The 24,631-nt window shown below is 38.6% G+C and overlaps 1 long non-coding RNA gene across 3 annotated transcripts in view; it reads right to left on the minus strand.

Annotated features, from left to right (window-relative positions):
• Positions 1 to 24,631, minus strand: part of LOC140639120 (uncharacterized) — a 230,600-nt gene that overhangs the window by 163,482 nt on the left and 42,487 nt on the right. The window lies entirely within an intron of this gene.

The following is a 24,631-nucleotide window of genomic DNA, read 5'->3' on the forward strand; positions in this document are numbered from 1 at the left end:
GGCTTAAACTGTGCCTTTCCAAAGGACACAAACAGGAGGCTCACCAGAAAAGAAATACCAGTGACTTAAAAGTAGAAAAAGTTTCAAGTGTATGAGTGGAGGTTCTGGACTCAGAACCAAGATGGGGTCTGTCTTAGTAGCTTGGGCAAGAGCTGAACTTCAATTTCATCATCTGCAGAAATGAGATAACAATACTGTATTACTTGGAACACTTGTAGCCTCGAGAAACAGAAACACTAATTCAAAATAGATTAAATAATAAGAGACATGACATTATACTCAGCTATGTCTAAAAGAAGAAGAGAGAAAAAAAATAGCTTCTTCTTGGGTTTCTTTTCTTATGATCATGGAATTATTTCCAGAAATGCCAAGCCAACTCTCTGTGTCTCCTTGTCCAGAACTGAGTAACTGATGAGCTAAATGAATGGAATTCCATTCCTGTTAGAATGGAATCACTCCTTTATCAATTAGGCCCATCACTAAAGTTAGAGGTGAGATAGGTTACAAAGGAGAAGAATGGATTATTAAGAAGTAGGAAAGCGAGATGAAGACTTTCTAAATGACCAGCAGTATCTACCATGAATGCTAATCTAATGGTTTGATACAAAGATTAAATAAAAAGATGCACGTAAAGGGTTTTGCATAATGGTATATGGATATGATAAATTCTCAATAAATATAGCTACTTAAAATATTTCATATTCAAATTTTGGGTTCTCTATTAATCCTGAGTTAGATTTTCCTCATGCCTCTTAAGTCTTAGCAAACAAACAATAAATGTTAGCTACATTTAATAATAGCAATAGTACACATGCATAGAGAAAGTGTGAAAGTATATACACCAAAATACTAAAAATAGCTGTCTCTAAGAGATTGGATCATAAATGGTTTAAATACATAATTTCATTTTTTCTTATCTTGATTTTAAGCATTCTATACTAAAAGTATGTTATGGGACGCCTGGGTGGCTCGGCGGATGAGCGTCTGCCTTTGGCTCAGGGTGTGATCCCAGTCCCGGGATTGGGTCCCACATTGGGCCGCCTACGAGGAGCCTGCCTCTCCCTCTGTCTATGTCTCCGTCTCTCTGTATGTCTCTCATGAATAAAAAAAAATAAAATCTTTTTTTAAAAAATAAATAAATAAAAGTATGTTATGTGTGAAATAAAAAAAAAAAGTGTTTTAGAAATTTTATCTTTCTCCTTCCTAGATTATAAAGTTCTGTGTGTTACCACCTGGTCAGAATAATTTATTGAAACATTAATTTATCTTTGTCTCCCCATGTTTTTGCTTTATGTTTTAAGCAGATAGCCAGGCACTTAGTATATCCTGCTTTGGGGATATTTTCTATATAAAGGAGAAGCTACTTGAAGACAAAAGTTCAAAAAAAAAAAAGAAGAAGAAGAAGAAGAAGAAGAAGAAGAAGAAGAAGAAGAAGAAGAAGAAGAAAAAGACAAAAGCTCTTTCTATCTTTTGCAAAATAAAAAATTATTTTCAAGACTGTTTACCTTCTTCATAAACATCTGGAAAGAGTGGGGAGAAATAAGGATATCTTTGAGGAGTACTAGAAAAATGGATTTTCATTCTCTTTGTCAAAAAAGACAAAAATTTAGAGGTCCCGTAACAGCAGAGATGCTCTATGGTAGCTTCTAAGAAGTGGCCAAGGAAATGGCTTCATCACCCAGTAGGAAGGATTTTAGACATAGCTCTTAGTTTTAGCATAAAGATCTAAGACTTCAGCATGACACAGGAGCAGTGTGCCCTAAAACCACAGGGTATCATGCCATCAGGCCAGCAGGTACAGTGGCATCTCAATGCTGGCCACTGTGGTCCAGGGTTTGGACCTTAGGGTTTGCTGATGTTCTAGCACTAAGTAAGACATTAAAATATTAACCAAATCTCTGTGGAGGAAGTGTTAATGTCAAAAATGTCTGACATTGAACTCAACCTTGGCCAAATGAGATCTCAGGGTCACATTTAAGTTAACTAAAATAAAATAATAGTTATTTCTTACATATCTGATTTTGTGAACTAAAAGTAATTCCTTTCATTCAAAATAAAGTTTTTAACATGGTAATAGTGCTGTAGAGGTAGGGTCAAAACTGAGAAATAATTTTTTTTAACCTACTTGCTTTAAGGATAAAGACTCTGATTCAGGAGGCGGTAATGCCTTATCCATGCACACACAGTTTATTATTGGCACATCTAGGGCTAGAGTTCAGGTATCCTGATTCCTATTCCAGAGTTCTTTGTATTACATCCATAATACCTCACCTTTTGCAAAGATGAGTTATAAGAGTAAATGTGTTTTTTGCAAAAGGACGGACTACTCACTATTCAAAATGCTCAAAGTAGATCTATAATTGTCCTATGCTTTTGATGACAGAAGCAATTTCTCATTGCATTACATAACTAATGTGGATTTGGAGACATCAGAAGATCTCATCACAAAGATGTCATAGGAAGGAAAGGGTATCACTGGAAACCTTTTCATTCTGTCGCCAGTTCATTTTCCTCACCCAGCATCAAATGACCTCTTAGGAGATGTGGTGTGCTCACAGGCAGAGACCACAGGAGCCAGACACCTCCGCCTTTTATTCTGGAAGGTGACACACAGAATCCCTCAGTGGCTTTGGTCAATCTCTTCACTTTCCTGCCTTGTTCATCTTGAACTCCAGGGTAATGTCAGCTATGTAAGGGTGGTGGAGTAAAAAGAGGAATCAGAAGCACTCAAGAAGGATTATATACAATTGTCCTTTCAATAAATACATTCTTCAGTGTTTAAATTAGAAATATCAGAAAGGGATATTTGTCTCATTTTCTAGTTTGGGGATAACCAATTTATATGCATGACAGGGGTTAAAGACTCTGGTAATGAAAGACTTTGTACGCCACAACAACCATTCAGAAGTATTCCACTTAATGTCAGGCCATGTGTCTAAATCATACATCGATTCTATGTAATCTGTTTTTAGAAAGCAATGCAAACCTACTTACTTCTGCTATTCCAGAGAGCAGAGATAAGAGGAAGAGTTTTAAGTTATTAGACAGAATCTTCTTCAATGTAAAGAAGAGGTGTTTAATATGTATATCAATGTTTATGTTTCTTAAAACACTAGTCCCCCAAGTCTTACTTGGAAAACACTGCGGAGCATAGCAATTTTTTAGAGAATTGCAATTATTCATGAAAATACGAAAGGCTCTAAAATGTTGTGTATAATAAAGAAACGTGTATTAATTTGTAGAACCCAGAAATTTGCAAACTTCTCTGACCAGAGAACACATTTTTTCCTCGAGCATGAATTAACCCTATCAATAAGCTGGCCCTCTGAAAACACAGGGTCTGGATTGAAAAGTACTTTCTCAAAAAGAGAGGAATTTTTTGTCACTAGAATTTCGAGCATTATTATAAGACCAACTGCCAGGAAGTTTCTGGGGATTTCTGCAGTGGATGGGATAATGGACTAAGAGACTTCAAAGAGCCCTTTCAATTCCCAAGATTCAATGATTCTATTCCACTCTAAATCAGTAACGTTATTTAGTATCTTTTGTGTCTACTGTTAGACACAAATGCCACAATTTGTCACAGAAAAGCCCCTTAGATTCCTTATCTCATTACATCTGTGTAATAACCCTGTAAGGAAAGTATTTTAACCCCAATTTACAGATGAAAAAGAAACCGAGTGTCAAAGAGCTTAAACGAATTGCCCAAGTGGCATAGCAAGGACTGGAACCAAGGTCCAAGCATTTTCTACTGTGAAGTACCATGTTCCTAAATCACACTAGTCTCAAAGGGGACCATGGATGGTTGGACCTGGAACACAGATGACTCAAAGGTATGAAATGTTATTTTTGGTATTAGCCTCTGCGGTCATTAGTAATAGTACAGAAAGAATGCACTGCTTCTTTGGGCTCCTAGAATCAACTACCTTTTACTTCCACTTCTTTTTCATCTCTAAATATTAGCAAAGAGCAGACAGTTACTTATTTCTGATCCATGGCCTTTGTCTTTGCTGTTACCTGTTTCTGGAATATTTTCCACAGGGCTGGCTCCTGCTCATCCATCAAGTCAACTCTCATGATGTCACCTCAGGCCTGCTTTCACTGATCCCCTATGGTGCTGCTTCTCGGGACACAAGGTAGGCACATTCTTCTGGGCCCATGGAGTTTGGATGTAGCCATTGGCCGAGGGCTTGCCAATTGATGTTTGAGATAGTGGCAAATGCTACAGCCTGGATCCCTGAAAGACTAGAAGCAGCAAAGCCCCCTGCTGATCCGTATTGGGCATGCAACAGGAAATTGCTTTTAGGTCTGGGTTTCGGATCTGCATACTCTAGCCCAATGTTTCTCAAAATTTACCTGCACAAAAATCGCCTGGAGCATCCCTCCCTAGCGATAATTATTTAGTAGATTATGCATCTTTAGATCAAATTTCTAGTAGATCTTTGGAAATCTGGATTTCTAAAAAGTTTCTAAATTATGCTGATATTGATGTTGACCAACTGTGAGTAGCACTGACCCTGCTGCTCCTGACTGATGGCTCCTCTGATCTAAATTAGCTACTCTCTGTTCTCCAATCAGGTGCTATACCTGAGCACCACTTTCATTTGTTCCATATGACTTAACACAACAACTATTGCTATTTGTTTGTATACTTATTGTTATCTTCTCCATTATGGCATAAACTCTGTGCAGATTGAGACTTTCTTTTTTAATAAAGCATCCCCAAGATGCTGAACAAAACTTAGAATCACAAAGTGAATAAATGAATGAATGAATTGTCAAGAAGTGTGTTCTGAATGTCTACTATGGGTCTTAATTCCTGTCCAGGCCCTAACCTCCTAAATACCTTCTCTGAATAGTGAGACATTGAGAGGAACAAATACATAAACAGATCTAGTAAAACAAGGCCTCAGCTCCACCAGGCAACCCCCTTTATGGATGCAGAGCCATCTGATGTGGCCAAAAATCAAGGCTACCAAAACCCTAAGTGTAAAACACTTTTATCTCTGCCCTGATTCCAGAGCTTTAAAGGCAAATGGAGCCAGAGAAGCCAAGTATGCAGGACAAAGTTGGATTTTTCTTTTCCTATTTTCCTTCCTCAAATCTCCATGAGAGAGACAAGCCTTTGAGGACACAATGCCTAGACTCAGCATGAAAGTGTTTCTCAGTGAACCATGTCCCTGGCAGCCCAATCTGTATTTAAATTACATGAAAAATTCATGAGTTTCGTAGAAACAACTTCAACCCATTATCATCACATACTCCTTTGTCTGGGAAATAGATCCCTACTGGGCACTGGAGAAGATGGTAGAGAAGAGGCCAGTGTTAGGAAGAATAGCCAGCACATGGCCAGGCCATCAGTCACTACCACTTAAGGGTCCACCTCCTTCACAAATGGGACTTCTAGTGACATCTGGGGGAGAAAGAAACAACATAAAAGAGCCAATGGCACCCTCAATGCATCTGCAGTCTCTCTATCATTTCTTAGAATGGGGGGGGGGAATCATTTGCATGTCTACTACATATAAAAACAATTTGGGGGATGCCTGGATGGCTTACTGGTTGAGCATCTGCCTTTGGCTCAGGTCGTGATCCCAGGGTCCTGGGCTCAACTCCCGCCCAGGGTTCCCCATGGGGAGCCTGCTTCTCTCTCTGCCTATGACTCTGCATCTGTGTGTCTCTCATGAATAAATAAATTTTAAAATTTTTGGGAAAATTGGAGTTGATTGAGAGATACTTAAAATGAGACTCGATATTTATATAAAATGCTATGTTTGCAGTTGGCTTTACACTCCCCTTTAACAGCCCCCCCCCCCTAAGAAAAACCCATAGGGAGCAACAATGATAGAAGGGACAGGTTGGGCCAGGAGTTAATAATCATTGAAATGAAGTGGCTACATGAGGATTAATTATAAAACTCTCTCTAAACCTGTGTATGCTTGAACATTTTTCAGAACAAAAAGTGTTTTTTAAAAATGAGATTCTTCATCCAGTATATCATAAAGAAAAAAAAATCCCAGTGCAACTTGCTAGGTAGGAAAACAAGCAGACACTCCATGGCAAAGGCAGCATTATGTGGTTCCTGGGGTGGAGGCACACGGGTATACTTTAATATCGTTTACACTGTCTATGATAACACAGTGTAATGGAGCAAAGTATATTCTCAACAGTTGTCAGTGTGGGAAGAAATGCATTTGTAAAGATTTATTGTCACTGTTGTTTTTTAATGCCTGGTGTTTTGGAGTTATTCTTAGAGTAAAATAAAAGGTGTTTCCTGTGCTGGAGGTATTTTACATGCTTCTCTTGTTAAGCAAGACTTTTTTTTTCTCTCTTCTGCAACTAGTTTGTGGTAAACATTTGCACTTGGACCTTGGAGAGAGGCATTGAAAGTGTATTGCCCCTGAATTCTCACTTAAAATAATTAACAAGGTAAGAATTATTTTTTAAATTTGGTAGGATCACTGCAACTTTTACTAGAACTACCTTAAACCTAAGTGGTGATTTTATATTTTTAATAAAAAAAAATGTTTCAGGCCCTGAGTGGCTGAGTCGGTTTAGCATCTGCCTTTAGCTCAGGTCATGAACCCAGTCCTGGGATCCAGCCTGGTAGCAGGCTCCCTGCTCAGCGGGGAGCCTGCTTCTCCCTCTCACTCTGCTCCTCCCCGTGCTTGTGCTCTCATTCTCTGTCAAATAAATGAAATATTTTTGAAAAATGTTTCCTAAAAAACAAAAAACAAAAAGCAGCTCTGAGAAAAAGCATAAAAAGATGTTGCAAACCTTCATGATACTAAATGCTTGCTCAATTCATACCCCTAAATTGTCTGGCCTATGCCCATGGTGGAAGGAGAGGGTTACCAGTAAATAAAGCAAAAATGGGAAAGAAAGATGCTCTTCTTGGGAGCCAGACAGATCCAGGATGGAACTCTAGCTCTATCTCTTCCTAGCTGTGTGACCTTGAATGGCTTGCTTTACCTCCCTAAATCTCATCTGTAAAACAGGGAATGATATTACCTCTTCATATCATTGAATCACAGTAAAGTATCGATCAGAGGAGAATCTATGGTTTGTGAGGAAAGGAGATTATTCATGAGAAACTTTGCAGGGCAGCATGTCCTTGAGGGGAGGTTTGGTAGGGAGGAGGGGGCAGGGAAGAGGACAAACTAAGGAGAGAAAACAGGAAAGCATAGGGATGGTTTGCCTTCTTTTATATCCAGAGGAAAAGTAACCAAAGCAAAGGGAGATAAGACCCAATCAAGTTCATGTTCTTGGTTTAATCTGTACTGAGTATACTCCAATACCCAGGTGCCCTGGCAAGATGCCTCTGGTGTCTGATAATTGCATAATAATGAAGCACTACATGAAATAAAATAAGCCATAATTAGGGGTGGTACCAGAGTCTACTCAGCTCCACCTGGGAAAGAACCTAGGGAGAAGTCTGTGGATTTTATACAGGAAAAAAATGAGGTATCTGTAAAGAAGATAACCTGAGTCTAGGCATCCAGGAGAGAGCTTTATGTGCCATTTACCTGTGACTACTTCGACTGACAGTGTTTAGTCAGTTCTGCATAATAAATCTATATTCTAGTGTCAAGTCTGTGCCACCATCATTGCTTAGAAGGAAATGCCAAAAATAAGCAACCCAGGGCTCAGGAAAGAGGATTCACACTCCCCTGGGGCTCTGTGAAGAATTCAGAACAATGCAGAGGGCTGGGTGAAGACAGGGATAAAATATGGAGACCACAGTTGCAGGGTTGTCATGAAAATTAAATTAATAGGATAATGTATGTGAAGTATCTGGAATGTAGTAGGCCTTCAGTAAATAAGCCCCACAACTATCTCCATTACAGTTGTCTTCATTGGGGTTGTGACCTATACTACTACTATTCCCTCAATCCAGATTGGCTTCTTCCTGCTTAGAGACTTTTGCCTTTGACCTTAAGGGCAATTCAGCAACCCCTCACAGGTTGCAAAAGTAATCCTATGCATGCAAAGCATTCAGGAACAATGGAGAATTACAAAAGATGTGGTAAATAAATGAAAGGCATTACATCACATTGCTGAGAACGAAGTCTAGAAAATTCCATTCGGACACATCAAAAATCAGTCCAATTTCTCCAGGCCACTCAGCTATCTCTTCCTCTACCTTCACAGAGCCCGATCCAGCCTCATCAATTGCCTTCCCATTCCCCAGAGCCTTCTGGTATTTCCCTGCCTTTCCATTCTCTTCAAAACCTCAACTGCTTCCTCCCTCCGTTATGCAGAACAAGTTCTCATCTGCTCAGCCTTTTGAACTCTAATTTATATACCTCATCCAGCAGCAAAGACAGGGCCTTTGGCCACCAGAGACTCTTTCCAAAGAAAGAAATTTTAAACAGTGCCTTTAGTGGCATCACAACTGCTATCATCAAAGTTCTAGCTCAAATCTCACTTCTCTAACCACTCAGTCTCACAATGATTCTTGGCCCATCTCTTTTGTCCTCTCCTCAAAACTACCTGTTAGCAAAACTTCACTCCCCAATCTCATTGCATGCACAGCTCTGGGCCTGTTAGGGCATTTCCAGCTGCCTGTGTCATCCTCACCTGTCAATCCATGGATCAACTTCCCCCCTCATCAATGCCCAAGATGTCATTTCATCTGCAAGTTCCATTTGTGTTCACTTGCTGTGAGAAGGGCAAAGACAAGGCAAGAAAATTTGGCAAAGGAATTAAGATTCTGCCAACTTTAAAAACAAACCCCAAGCAAACACCTATCCCAATTTTGGTTTCTCACTGAACATACATCCCAGGGCGGGCCACAACTGAATTTGGGCACACCTGAGCTCAGGCATGCCAGCGCATTCGTGCACTTCAATGTGCAAAACAAAAAAAGGCAACCTTGAATGCCAAAGCTGCCCTCAAGGTCTGAAAGGTTTAGAAGGACTAGTTCATCTGAATATATAATATCAGCCTATATTATTTTCCAACCTATGCTAACTCAGCATTTATTAATTGAGATTCGTCAACCACAATATTTTTTCTCCCGGAGTTCCTGTGTTTTCTTCCCTTTCCCACAAAAGAAGATTTAATTCTAAACACAAAAAGAAGAAAAGGAAAAATGAAAGCAGACATAACCCAGTCAAAAAACTTGGATTTATGGAGTTCAACCTTGAAAATATTTTTTTAAAACATCAAGTATGTGAATTAAAGCTCCCACCAGGCAGCTATAATTTATACAGCAAGCACTTGGCAGGTAATCCGAGCACACTGTGATACGGGTAGCAAGGGGATCGTCTTCACAGAAAACCAGACCCTTTTTGTGACAGCCCACGGGGTGAGGAAGAAGCACACTCACTTTGCAGCTATAATAGGGTGTTTCCCATTTAATGGACCTTTGAGAATAAAAGGAACAAGAAAATACCTAAGAAGGAAAGGTGGCTCCCAACTGGAGCATAAGCCAGAGCCCATGAAAAGCAAAAGGCAATGAAGCAAAGGGAGGTGGCTCGAAACCATAATTCCCATCATGGTTGCAAAATTTCAGGCAAATCAAGTATAAGAGAATGAAAATACAGTTCATTACATATCAGTTGTATATCAATACAGTGGAAGGCTTTTGATACACTTCAAGCTAATTATTTCATTCATTTAGATATTTTCAAACAATTTGGTTTTATCTTTAGGGACAGAGTAAATCTATTATCTCCAAAATAAGTAATATTTTTTATTTTTTTCTTTGTTTCCAGACAATATGGCTTCACACTTCAGTCTTGGAAGACTTATGCTATATTTCACAGCAGATCTGAGTCAAAGAACACTGTCCTAAAAAAAAAAAAAATCTACTGCACACCTGAGTTTAAGAAAAAAAGGTGAATATATACCATATTTGCTTAGAATACAGCACAGAATATAAGTGTCTCTGTCACCCTACTCCTTAGCATATAAAGACAGACACTCCATACAGGACTGGTAGAGAATCCCTGAAATTAAGGAGAGGACTCAAGTGATACCAATTGATTTCATGCAAACTAATTATAAGTAGCATTCTCTGAGCTACTTTCTGATTCTACAATTAACTGGCTTGATAATGAATTCTTGGAATGGCATTCATCCTATTTGTACACATGATCTCCAAGAGAATGAAATTATTCACTCTTGTTCTGTTCTGACCATTTGTTCTCTCACCCAGGATCTCTTTGGAACAGGGTCACATTATTCTGTACCTTGGGCCTGTGCTTTCCTCTTCCCTTCTGCTCGATGTTTCTCTCTGAGGAAGAGCCAGCTGAAATTTCCAAAGAATCAACAGGCACGAATCAATCAAGATGATGAGGAAAGGGCACTAAACCAGGCATCAAAGCCATCAAAGCTGGGAATTCTGGGCTCTGCTCTGACATGGACTCAATTGCATTATTGCAACGTGCAATTTGCATCACTGAAGGGGTGAAGGCTCTCTCTGCCTTTAAAGAACAGCAACCACCACAACAGTGAAGTTATTCTCACAAATCAGATGTCAGAAACTGGCAGCCCTTGTACTCTTCTTGCTCTGTTGCATTTGGCCAACAAAATGCTAATTTCTTTAATCAGGAGACTTCAGGTAACAATGCGGATTTACAGATTCTCTCGAAAATTTGTCAGATCTTATGAAATAAAACCTACATTTATGCTTGTCGAGAATTGTTGCTTGTCAAGAGAGCATGGGCTCTTCAATTTGCTGCGTCCTCATCACTCACAGTGATTCATATACACTTATCCCAAGTCCCTTCCCTCTGGTGGGTTACCTGACTGGAAGGTGAATTAAGGCATTTGCGTTTGCTGCCTCTTGTCCAGAAGAGGCAAAGGGAGGTAAGATGGGATTGCAAGGTAACAAAAGAGCGTGGAGAAGCTATAGACACACATCACAAATAGAGGCTTGAATGTGTAGGCACATTTACAAACGGATCACAGCCTTCCATTAGTTAGGCAGTCTCCCCCTTCACTGCTGGATATGCAATAGATAAATAAATAGCAAGAATACATGTGATATATATTTAGATTGCACATTAGACTTTAAAATCTGCGCCTAACTGAATGCATTAGTCCGTGTTTTCTGTTTATGTCTCCACAATGCCATGGAAACACAGTGCAGCATGCTAATGGGTCTCTCCTGGCAATAAATAAACAAAGTCTTTGTCTATTCATGTTTCAATTTCTTTTTTTTTCTTATGTAATTTACAATTTCAAAAAAGAAAACAGATCGGTGGCATGATTTTTTTTTTCCTCCCTGCTCCTTCCCAGTTTCCTCCCTTGCAAAGTACATCTGCAAGAAATGCAAAAATGCACCTTCTAGTGGTTACTGAAATCCAAACCAGCAACATCAGCACTCAGAGGGCAGGATTCTCCCAGCCAGACTCCTCTTTTGCCTTTTACGAAATGCCATGATAATTAGACTCTGTAATAAGGTTCTCCAAGCATTTCAGTCTAACCTAAAGAGCACTTAATATAGTTGTTTAAGGGTGAAATCTGATATAAAACAGACATAAAATCTGGTGGGTTTCGCTCCCCTCCTTCAGTCTAAAAGGCAATATCCAGTCCATTTTTACAGAGATAGCAACAACAGTCACAGCCCTTAAATGGCTCTGTGATACCAGTGACATGCTCTCGCCTCCCCGGCTCCACAGTGTGTGGGAGCAGACAGGCTGCTCACCACACCATCGTCGTAATGTGCAGGGGCAAGGTGTAACCCAAGGCTCAGAGTGCCAGGGGCACAAGGTCTCACAAGGCAGCTCCCTCCTGTCTGGCACCTGCTGTCCCCTGCTGCACAGTAACTCAAAACTTCTAAAGGCTGATAATTATCTATATGGAGGAGTTGCTCACACCCAAAGAGCCTCCTGAACCCAAGTGCACTGGCCTCAGTCACAGGCGGAAGGAGAGGTGAGCAAGCTAGGTACTTCTCTGGAGAGCTGGCACAGCGAGTTGCTGCGGGGACCTTTGCTAACTGAACTGCCAGCCTCCCATCACAGAACCTGGCCATCCAGCTGCAGCCCAACCACAGACGATGTGCGGTAAACTTTAAAACATGCAACATCTATTTTCATTAGTCATGAAAAGCACTGCACGGACCAGATTGCAGAGCTTTCAGAAAAGAGATCTCTCCTAGCATCTGCCCAAGGAGAGAGATTTTTTCCAGCTGTAATTGTCAAGTGCTGGATCTTTAATCAGAAGATCAAGGGTCCACCGAAATGCTTTCCTTGGATAATAATCCAATGTTATGTCCTTTATTTTCCTAATGTGGTATATAATAATCTATACATCTTGGTGACATTCCCATAGCTTTTGTAAAATAATAATATTAAAATATAACATCATTAGGTCTTTGCTGTGTGCTTCTGAGATGGTTGCTATTATAACCCCCCTATCATTGGTGAAGCAAAGTTTAAAGAGGCAAATAACATGTTCAAGGTCAGAACGCTAACAAGTAGACGAGCTTGTTATCACCTTGGATGAAAACCAGGTCATCTGATTGCAGAGCCCGTATTTTTTCCACCCTCATCTTGTGAGCACTTACTTTAAGCCCCATACAATGCTGATATATTTTCTCCAAATGGTCGCAACTTTTAAATTTCTGTGACCCATTTCATCCCAAAATGAAAAGAATGCCATTAAGACGCATTTTTCCCATCTATCTTGGATGCCAGGAAGAGTACCCAGTTTTATTTATCGGGACTTCTTCCTTTGGGGACAATGTTTTGTCATATCTTATATTCATTGCTTATAACACTTCTATGCTCTGCTCCTGGCAGATGACTGCTCCTCTTTTAAGCACTTTGTTTGCTCTATATCGTGTTTCTCTTAGAAGATACCCCAAATCTTTTACAAATAGGCAAGGTATAAATACAGATGTTTCTGCTTTATTGTCATAAAGTGGTCGTGGAAAAAGCTCACACTCAACATAATCATGCACTGAAAATAATAGAATTTATGGGGGAAATGGGAGTGGGGCAGATGGTTCAAAAGCTATGAAGCATTATAACAAGTGCCCTATCTCAAACAAGAGTGATACTGATACAATTCTACCCTGTGAACGGTCTCCAAGCACTCTCCAGCATGTGCCCTTAGTATTTCATTCTTCCTTTATATTCCGGCCTTCCATTTTCTCCTTTGAGACATCAGCCCTAGGTAACACTATATTCTAACAGAAACCAATTTCACCAAGATATGATCCAAGGGTAACCATGTTTATCAATCCTTTTGTTCTAATTTTTTTTTTGGAGGGGTCTGGGACCGTGGGAGGTGGTGACACAGGTGGGATTGCTTTCAGCTTCTTCATGTGCATTTACAGCCTCCCCAGGTGGCTTAACTTGGGAACATGTAGTGGGTTCTGGATGACACAAAACCATCCACTTTCCCACTAATGGAAGGTGTGCCTATTTTTTAGCTTTTTCTGAACTTCTTCACACATTCCTAAAGCTTTCTCTTCTATTGTGAAAAGGTCCTTTTCCTTTTTATTGTGAAAATGTCAAAATATTAACATGCTGGGAAACATCCAATGTGAGGCACGTAGACTTTCAAGTCATCCCAATTAACGGGGATACATCCACATTTAGTGGGACCTGAACCTTCTATGCTTTTGAAGTCCTTCTTTAAGGAAAAGAATGCAAAATACAAATGTAAACTTTGGTTGAAAAGTGCCTATTCATTGAGAATGGCAGGCAAATAAATTACAATGGACAGATTTTGAAATACTGATGATTGTCAAGAACTTCAGAAGATTCAGAAAAAGTATATGTTTTTATTAATTAACTGGCCTGCCTCTATAATACTTTGCTATTTTCATTTGTATCTGCTTTATCTCTTTGTAGGACAATAAAATGGTAATATTTTCTATGGAGAAAATAAAATTCAGTCCCTTCTCCAGCAAAGGTAATGAAATCTGGTTTTTCGTTGACATTTTATGAAGGTTTCTTTCAGCTCCATTTATTATTGTAACATCTTACATTGTACTTAGAATTGCTGCCAATTTGGGGGAAACTATCAAGTCCTTTCATATATGATTTGTAGGAATGCAAAGCTCTTCAAGATTGTCTCTGCAATGGCTGATCTTAAATATTCTTGGACTTTCCAATTGCCATTAACAAATTAGCTGTCTTTGCTCTGGTGGCATATTATGAGTTTTACATCATCTTTGTCAATGACAATTTTTTGTGTCCAATCAGCAGGAAATGTAAATAATTCTCCAATGTATTCATATTATTCCCTCCTTTCATTAGTTGGATTATCAAACAACCCAAGAGCCTACTTAAAAATTCTTTTAAAAATGTATCTCAAGCTCTCAGTGAATTGCTATTAAGGACTTTGTTTTCCAGAAGTTCTAACTGCTGTTATGGTATCTTCTGGATGTCGTTCACCAGCCCCCAAATTTCATTGGTTGCTCACTACAAAAGCACCAAATCCTAGACCTCAGCTATTGAATACTTTGCCAAGATATCTTACAGGAGAGAGGGAGGTGAAATGAGAGAGAGAGAGAGAGAGAGAGAGAGAAAGATAACTTGATTTACAGAGGTTAAATTACCTTATTCTAGTAAATTTTGCAAAGACTCACCATCATGTGATACAATGCATTTTTAGCTTTAGGGAAAATCTGCCTCTGCTGACATAATTTGCATTTAAGAAACCCAAGTTCTAGTAGAACAAACCATGTCAAATAAATGAATTAACAATAAATAAATACATGGCATGTTGCCACAGTCATATCCTTTGCTAATACAAAATTAGACATTCAAAAATATTGTTCATACCAACTGCTTTACTGGTCAGCTCATTAACAAGAACAAGTTAAAAGAAATTTTGGTTGATTAGCCAAGCAGACTGACTGGATTCGTTGGGTGATTTGGGTTCTTCTCTTTTTCTTTTAATTGTGTTAGTCCTCTAACTGACTTGTAAAACTTGTGTTGGCTTAATAACCTAAGTTAGAACAGGGGAGAAATGTGGCTAAAGCCTGAGTAGAAAGCTGTGTTGGTAAGAGAGTCAGATACACTTTGGAAAAAGCCCTTTCTCTTTACCCTGTCGGGAATGAATTTGCTGCTTTATTCTCTTTTATTTTGGGGGGAGGGAATTAATAACCTGTAGACATGTTAAAATGTTGGGTTTTTTTTTTTTGACATGTTAAAATGTTAAAGCAATTTGGAAAAGGCCAAAAAATCAAGAAAGTATTTATATTTAAGCATTGATTATTTTATCAGAGAAAATCACCAATATAGTATTCTAAGGAAAAGAAATTTATAAATGACAAGCTTGACATGGGGATAGTTACTCAAACTCTGTTTCTGAGAGGAAGGCCCTCCCCTGAAATTAAGAGGCCCAGGACAGCCATGAATTCAGGAAGGTATCTTGAAACTCTGGACAAGGTGGAAATGGAATCCACTTATTCTAGTAGTTAAGAGAGCCACTGAACAATAATAGTTATTCCAGTTTTGTTTTTCAAAGTCCTTTGTTATTCCATGAATGTTTCTGCCTGGAATAAAATAAGCACAACAAAAGCAATGAAATCTTGCAACATAGGCTTTTTATAGTTTACTGAGAATTTGCTGTTCAAACTATAGTCCAAAATTGGCAACAATGGCCATGCCTGGAAGCTTGTGAGAAATGCAGAGTGCCAGGTCCCACCTTAGATCTGCTGAATCCTATGCACATCAAAGGTGGCAAGGCTCTAGTCTTTTTCCACTAGCAATGCCAATATAAATTCCAAGTAAATGACACACAGTTTAACTGGAAGTGTTTTTATCAGATTTTGAAAATAATACAGGCTCATTGTAAATACAGAGACATTACAAAATGCTATAAAATTACCAAGTGAAAAGTGAAAGTCATCTAGTGATGATTCACCAGGGATGAATACAGCTAGCATTTTGATGTAGATCTTTCCAGCTTCTTTCTATATGTATATTAAAAATATGGTAACTTACAGAGGTCTGCTTTTATATGTTAGCAAGGAAGACATCCTTACATGTAGATAAATGTATTTCTGGCTTATCATTTTTTCCAATGGAATATTCTATGAAACAATTCATTTAAATAATCTTTTTTGGACAAAGAATAAATATACGGTATTTCTTTTAAAGAATGTTCTTTTTTAAAATTTATTTATTTGCAGAAACATAGGCAGAGGGAGAAGCAGGCTCCCTGTGAGGGAGCTCGACGTGGGACTCGATCCCAGGGCCCCAGGATCACAACCTGAGCCAAAGGCAGATGCTCAACCACTGAGCCACCCATGCATCCCATATAGTATTTCTTTAAAATAAATTCCTGAGAGTAGAATTTCAAGGTTGGAGGTAGGCACATTTAAAGTTTCACATAACTTTGTGAGACGCCCTTCTAAAAATGTGAGTGGCATCAATCTCTATAATCTTTGCCTATCTGATAGATAATTGTGTCTTATGGTTGTCAAATGCCTTTATATCATATCTTAACTTTAAATGTTTATAGAAGCTGTTTGTGTGTGTGTGCACCATCAATACTAATTTAAATAAAATTGTGTTCAGTGATTCCTGTCCCTTATGTATTTTCTTATTAATAATCTACTCTATTCAGGAAACTAGTAACCTAGAAGAGAAAACCACAGATGTGGCTTAGTCCAAGATTCTTTGAAATGAAAATTTTGATTATTAAGCTCTGATATCATCCTGGGCACCCTACTTCTCTGTACTTACTGTTTGAGTTTTCCTCATGAGCCTCTCTCCATGCCCACTTGTGACTCTACCCCCCAGAGGTGCCCCCTGAGCTCTCGTGTCCTCACTTTGTACTACACGCCCTCCTGGGTCATCACACTATCTTCACATTGATGATGCCTGCATCTCTCTCTCACCCACATCTGAGCAGTTCTCCTTGACTGTGCATGGCTATCTCTCTTAGCTAGCACCAATATTCTATTTTAACACTATGCAAATGTTTATCAAGATTTAGCTCCATTATCATATATTCTGTGAAGGCCTGCCTGAGAGTCTGGCAGTGCTAAGGCTCTGTCTTCTTTGACCCCACTCTGCACAGTCTGTGTCTCCACTGCTGCCCGACCCTAGGGTATGATTGCGTATTAGTGTGTCCTTTTGGGTCACGTGCCCCCTTCTTATGCACAGAGCTTATGCTCCCATCTGTTTTCTCAAGCATCAACATTGAACCTGGCATATGGTAAATAATCAGAACCACTGATGAATGTTTCCACAAATGAAACTATAAACTACTTGCTGGTCCTCTTCACCCTAAGTTAGGAAAAACTGAGACCAAACAAACAAATTAAAAACAAACAAACAAGAGAAAGAGAGAACAAAATCTCTGAATAAAAACATGTTAGAGGGTTATATTATTTACTAACTTACTATATTCCTTAATAAAAGTGCTTAATTTCCAATAAAGAAAATAAATGAAGACAGTGTTCTCATAGAGTAGAAGAAAAACAAAATTTTCTGCCTACAGCAGCCCATAGCTAATACCAAGTAAAAATCATGCATTTTTCTCTCTTGTTTTTTCCCCAATCACCAACCATTATTTAAAATTCTGTGCCCATCACTCAAAGAAACAGAGACAGTTGTTCATTCTGAGTTAGGCTTTTGCTTATCTGACCAGCAGGGTCAGGATAATAAATCACTCAACCCCTACGGAATAACAAAACACTTACTGGATTTGTGCAGTTACCAGGGGAAAAAAATAAAGAGGAAAACTTTCAGGATTCAATTCATTTTCAAATACTGCATAGTACTTAAGAAAAGACTGCATGAAGATCATATGTAGCTGGAGCAGATGGAAGGAAAAAAATTAGAGAAGTGGCATTTCCATTGGAGAAAAAGATACGATAACTAAGCTCTGCTTCAAAGGGCCCTTCTCAATATAAGAAGAAAAGACCAAAAGAAAAAAAAAATCAAGGTGATGTTCCTGAATCAATTACAATTCCTTATCTGAGAGGTAAGAATTGTTTTACTGTATATTCATCACACAGAACAATGTACATTGTAATACTGCTTAAAAGTCAGATATAAATTGCCGATGAAACTTTTTAAAAAAGATTTTATTTATGTATTCATGAGAGACACAGAGAGAGAGGCAGAGACACTGGCAGAGGGAGAAGCAGGCTCCATGCAGGGAGCGGGCTGCAGGACTCGATCCCAGGATCCCGGGATCACACCCTGAGCCGAAGGCGGGTGCTCAACCCCTGAGCCACCCAGGTATCTTTAAATTGTCCATGAAACTTACAAAAACAGCTATACTTCCATGAAAGCTTCTATTCCAAATCAGAGCAAAATAATTTCCTTGCCCTACTCTGGCCTTGTGTATCATTTAAGCAAAATAACTCAACGATTCTGTGTCTCAGCTAGCCTGCCTGAGGAAACCTACTCTTGTCTCCACTTCACCCCAAGAAATAATGAGAATATCTGACTCCAAAATACTCTAATCTTTAAAAGTGGTTATACACAAGATACAAATTTATATTAGAGCTAGAAAACATATGTGAATCTCCTAGCATTGTGCCTGGCACATCAGAGTTATTTAACAAGTGTTATTTACATCCTTTTTCTTTCCCAGATAAAATTAAACATTTTTTCGTGTTCAATAAATTAGAATAAAATTGAGATTTTTAAAAAAATTTTTCTAAAGACATGATATCATTCTTCCCTTTCCTTTTGCCCTTTTGTAATCTAGATCTGTGAACAGAGTCCTATGTGACACTCAATGTTACAAAGTCTTGATATGTGTATACAGGAGGTCTGGAGATTAGAAGTCTAATACAGAGTAGATTTTAAGATGATGTTAGAAATTCTGTCCCTCTGAGCAGCAACTTCTGATGGAAGCCCCAGAATTACCATACTTGGTAAGACTTTGGTCTAGGTAGGCTGCAGTTTTGCCTCAGCTGATCTGACATCCAAGCATATGACAACATTTTTGCTTCTTTTACAAGATTTCCTGGAGTTTGCACTCGCTTCATGATCTTGGCAGAGATTTTGCTGCTGAAATAACATACAGAGTCCTCACCAAAACGGTGTGCTGCTGAAATGCCAGAAAACTGCTAGCGTGGGCAAAATCTGCGAGTGACAGTCACCACCTCCTACCTGGCCAACCTCGCCTCTCCATAGTTCCATAAAGTTTTTATGGAGGGGAGGTTATTTTTCCCCCTAAAATAAAAACAGCTCTAGTATTCCCTGATTCTTTCTGAACGTCTATCTCTGAGCAGGCTCTGTAACTGACCTTGCTCAAAAATGGGCTTAAGATCCTTAGAGAATATTCCATACAAATAAAAAACCCTGAATGTAACTTACTTCCATGTCTTCAATGTTAAAATTAAAATATACCCCATCCCCAGTACTAATTTTAACCAAGTGCTTTCAGTCTTTAAAAATCCATGATCAAAAGGTTTTCCTATTTGGCCAACATCAATTTCTTATTAGAATAGGAAGTTGAGCCATTTTTTTAATCTTTTTTTATTATCATCAATATCTGAATACCTGACTCACACTTAATACACTCAAGGCTTAACAAGGCCATATTCTCTCCAAAGACATCGAACTCATACTTTCACCGATGGATATTTAGTAATATCTCTCTATGTGCTTTCTATGTGTGCCATGTGCTATACTTAACACTGGAAATCCAGCCATGGAAAGGACAGTGCCTGCTTTTCAGAGCACTTCCATTCTAGTGAGTAGAAATAGATGATAAATGCCTAGGTATGTAACATGCTAGACAGTGGATACTGAGATCAAGAATTAGGTTCAAACAGGATAAAGCAGTGGAGTGGTGGTTATTATTCCAGATGGGGCCAGGGAAAGTGGTATGTGAGCAGATTCCTAAAGGGAATAAGGAAGCAAAACTTGCAGATACCTGGAAGAGAGCATTCCAAGAAGAGATTCTTCAGTAGAAACATACTTAGCTTACTTATGGAAAGCAAGGAGGCCAGGTGGCTAATGTATAGCAACAGAGGAGCAAGTGACAGGGAGTGAGATCTGAGCAATGCTTGGAGCTAGGACACACAGAGCCAGTTAGGCCATGACAGTGACTGCAAGAAACTCTGAGTGAGTTAAGAAGGCAATAGAGGGGTTAAGGAAGAAGAGTCAGATGATGTGACTTTTATTATAAGGTCTAAAATGCAGGATATGAAAAAAACAAGGACTCAAAGATGACCCCAAAGTCCTTGGTATGAGTCATGGATAGAACAGAGTTTCCATTTACCAAGAAGTGGAGTAGGTTGTGATTAGGGCAAGAAGGGGGTGAATCATGAGTTCAGGTTTGAGTATGTTACATACAGAAGAGGTTTCCTGGCTGAAAAGGTAAACTGAATGTCATTAGTTGACTATGGAATGTATCATAATCCACCTGTCAGCCAACTATTTCTGCAATGATGCTGTGTTTAAAAAAAAAAAACTCAAAATTAGGTGGCCTACAACAATAAGCAGTTATTTTCCTAGCTTACAGGTCTGTAAGTTGGCAGCAATGACTCTACCTCAGGCTGCAGTGTGGCTGGCTTGGTTCTCAGCCTTGGGTCAGGTTTAGCTCTGATCCATGCTGAAGGAGCAGCAGAAAGCTGGCCGTGTGCCCTCACCAAGATGGTCACACAAACCAGTGAGAGCCAGAGGAAGTATACAATGCCTTTGAAGGCTTTGTCTCAGAACCTGGGTACACTGGCACTTCTGCTCATATTCTAAAGGCCAAGTCACCTGGTGAAACCCAGTATCAATGGGGCAGAGTAAGACACTTGACATATAGTCGCAGGAAAGGCAAAATCACATGGCAAAGAAAATGTGTATTTCTAACACAGGGAAGGCCTGATGAATCAGAACAGGCATCCAACCTACTGTTCTACTCACTGTAGTCTTAGCTACAGCTACAACTCATGACAAAAGTCTGCTCCCAGATCCTCTCATCTTTTAACCCAGTGAGTTTCTTCAAGTATCATTTTTTTCCTTTTTTCTTTCTTTTCTTTTTTTCTTCTTTTTATTTTTTTTAAGGGAGAGAGAGAGGCACAGGGGAGAGGGATGGGAAGGGTGAATCTTGAGCAGACTCCACACCCACTGCAGAGCCCAAAGTGAGGCTCAGTCTCACAACTCTGAGATCATGTCCTGAGCTGAAATCAAGAGTTGGACGCATACCAACTAAGCCACCCAGGTGCCCCTCAAATACCTATGTTTGAAAGCCATTTGCAAATGTATTTGAGTTAATTATGCTTGGATTTTTTTTCACTACAGGAAAAATAGGTTGGTTTTTTTCTAATAACATGTTATACATCATACTTCAAATGCCATTGCTTTAAAAAAAAAAAAAAAGGTCTTCATCAGTGCTGCTCAAACTATTTGTGGGGGAGGACTTTTTTTTTATTTCAACAAGGCATAAACCTATAATTTTATAAAACACAATAAAATTAATTGCTAAGACTGGCTATTTTTTTAAAAAGCAAAAATATATAAAATTCAAGTCCATGTTTTTTAGGAAAGTACTTGGTCACACTGCTATAAAAGTTTCTAAATACTCTCAATTTCTGTACTTATCTTGCCAAAGATAACAGTTCGAGAATGGCTTCAGCCTGTGGACTACACTTTGAAAAGCACTGTATTAAATGATTCTACCGTAACCAGATCCCTTTACCCCAAAATCTTAGTATCACTGAGTAACAGCAGTTGGAACAGAAAACTAAGTTGCCAAGGATTTAAAATTGAAATTCACTTCTACCCAAGTTTACTAAACTATTAATTCAATTTGCCAGGTTCTTATGGTCCCTAGGATTCCATGCTTTACTTATTAAGTAAAAAGAAAAAAGGGGAGGGGGAGGGGGGGGCTTTGTCAAATAGCCATACCCTGCTTTATGATTTTTACTCTGTTTTTCTTGATTCTTATGGCAATGCCTTTCAGATTTTCCACCCATGCTGTACACACACAAATTACTAAAATCTCCTGGCCACATCCTGAGGCTACCTTAATTGACTGTTATCAAGCTGTGCTTTTTAAATGTTCCAGCATTTGATCTTTTTAAAATACTTCTGAGATTTAACTGATGTCAAACTGTCTGGGCTAATTTCCTGCTATGTCTTTAGATCCTTTTTTAAAAATAATTGGGTGTTGAATTAGGGGATTTTTTTTTCTTTCTTCCTCAAGGGATCACTGCTAAATTTAGTTAAGCTCTGACCAACAACAAAAAAATTTCCATTCTGTCCTACTCATTTCCTATACTTGGATTTACTGTCTCTTGATTCATAAGCTACCCTAGAGTCCAGGAAAAATTAAGCCATGCTTACTTAGCCCTAGTGAAGGGGCTTTTTGGACATGGAAGTATCTAGATGATCTAGACACCAGATTTGAGAAAAGGATCTGCTGAATCTTGTCTGCACAAAAAAACCAGCATCCAAGAGTCCTTTGTGTGGTGAAAGAGGAAAACCAAAGAGTGAAAAGATCAATACTAATGCTGAAACAATGACTTCCTTCCAGAAATGTCCTCAGCATAACATGCACCATGCATGTCTAAGACCCATAACTGGCCACAAGCCTTCTGCACCATTCACAGTTCTGAGGAGGCACTCAAGAAGTATTCAAGAGTAGAGGCATAGCTCCCAATTGCCCTAACCTTCATTTTAGTTTTCATAGTTGCCAATTTAAAGCAAAATAAAGGGATACCTGAGTGGCTCAGTTGTTAAGTGTCTGCCTTCTGCTCAGGCTATGGTCCCAGGGTCCTTTCCTCCCAGCTCGTGCTCTCTCAAATAAATAAAAACAATCTTAAAAAAAAAATAAAGCAAAATAAAATTCCTAACAGCTGAATCTTCCTATTCTCTTTTGAAAACTCTTTTTTTTCTGAATGGTAATGAACAGCCTAACAACTCCTCCAGAACAAGAAATTTATTTGGGGCCGTATCTACATAATGCTGACAAATCGATGGATTATTCGATCAAAGCTATTGAAGAAAAAATAAAATCAGTCTACAGTTGAGCTTAATTGTTCAATCAATTTAGACAAAAGAGTTGATCCTGTGGACAAGTGAGACACAATTTTCAAGACGACATTGAATTCATGTTTTATCTCCCAGAGAGCTTTGCATTAATAAGAACTCAGGTAAATGGGCAAACAAATTATTAAAAGTCATTTGTATGTTTTTTAAAGCGGGGTTTAAAATATTTACCCAAATAGTGTACTCATTGTGGAATTTATGGTAAGAAAATATTTAGGTGTTTTGTAGAATCAAAATGCTAAGTAGCTATGTTTTGTTCTCAGCTTTATTTGGAATGATTATTACAAATGCCAAATCTTAGCTTAATCAAATTTGCTCCAGAGGGAATATTCTACCTCCCCTCCTCACCCACCCTTGTTCACGATTTTGTAGCTCCTACTCACCGGAAGACACGATGAAGCTATATAAGCTCCTCACACTTTAGATGAACCAAGAAGCTCGGTTTATGAACTCTACTCAATGAGGCTTTGTGCTAGATACAGAGAAATTCAGAAGAACTGATAGACCATTTTTTAAAGTATAATTTTATATCCAGCCTATATTTGTATCTAATATTATGTAAAAGGCAGACTACAAAATATAAAAATAATAATCAAAGTGTGTTGTGATGGTACTATATATTTACATATGTATTTATATAAATTGAGATTTCTATTACTAGAACATATATTAACAATAGCTCTCAAGAAAAGATCCCAATAAATCCAAGAATGTTATTTTATTAGTCTGCTCAGGCTGTCATACAAAAATGCTACAGACTGGGTGGCTTACACATCATAAGTGTATTTTCTCACATTTTTGGAGACTAGAAATCCAAGATCAAGGTACAGTCAGGGTTGGTTTCTATTGATACCTGCCTTCTAGCTTACAGATAGCCACTTTTTCTCTTTGTCCTCATCTGGCCTCTTCTATGTCTGAAAAAATAGATCTGTGGTGTTTCTTCCTCTTCTTATAAGAGTACCAGTCCCACCAGATAAGCCTCCCCCACCCCTGATCTTATTCAATTTAAATTACCTCCCGAAGGGCCCTATCTCTGTGAACAGTTACATTGAGGGTTAGGGCTTCAACATATGAATTTGGAGGAGCAGGGTTGCACAATTCAGTCCATAACATTTATAAATCATAAAATAAGCATCTAAAAATAATGGGAGTCTTCCTTTAATAAATGATATTAAGAAAACTATGCTTTACTCCACAACAAATTCTAAGCAGCTTAAAATTAAATCACAAGAAAGGAAAAGTATTTATCATAACAAGGATTAAAATAAAAGGATAAATTAAAAAAGAAAAGATCAAAATAGGTAAGATTAAGAAAATTAAAAGACTTGTGTACAAAAAAAAAAAAAAAAACCAGTAACAATATTTAAGTAAAAGGGAAAGGAAGAGGGGTACCTGGGGGGGATTCAGTCAATTAAGTGTCTGACTTCCACTCAGGTCATGATCCTAGGATTCTAGGATGGAGTCAAGCATTTGGAGGAGTTGTCCCTGCTCATCAGGGAGTCTGCTTCTCCCTCTTCCTCTGCCCCTCTCCCCTCCTCCTCTCTCTCAAATAAATAAAATCTTAAAAAAGAGAGAGAGCAAGAACCAATGGAAAAGACACAGATAGGAAAAGAGATAGTAAGAGGATATATACTTATATGTTATATACTTATATATAATATACATAAGGTACCTATAAAATGTTTGAGTACTGCTAAGATTTCATT

Source organism: Canis lupus, chromosome 1 (assembly GCF_048164855.1).
Source record: "Canis lupus baileyi chromosome 1, mCanLup2.hap1, whole genome shotgun sequence".
In the NCBI taxonomy this organism is placed as follows: domain Eukaryota; kingdom Metazoa; phylum Chordata; class Mammalia; order Carnivora; family Canidae; genus Canis; species Canis lupus.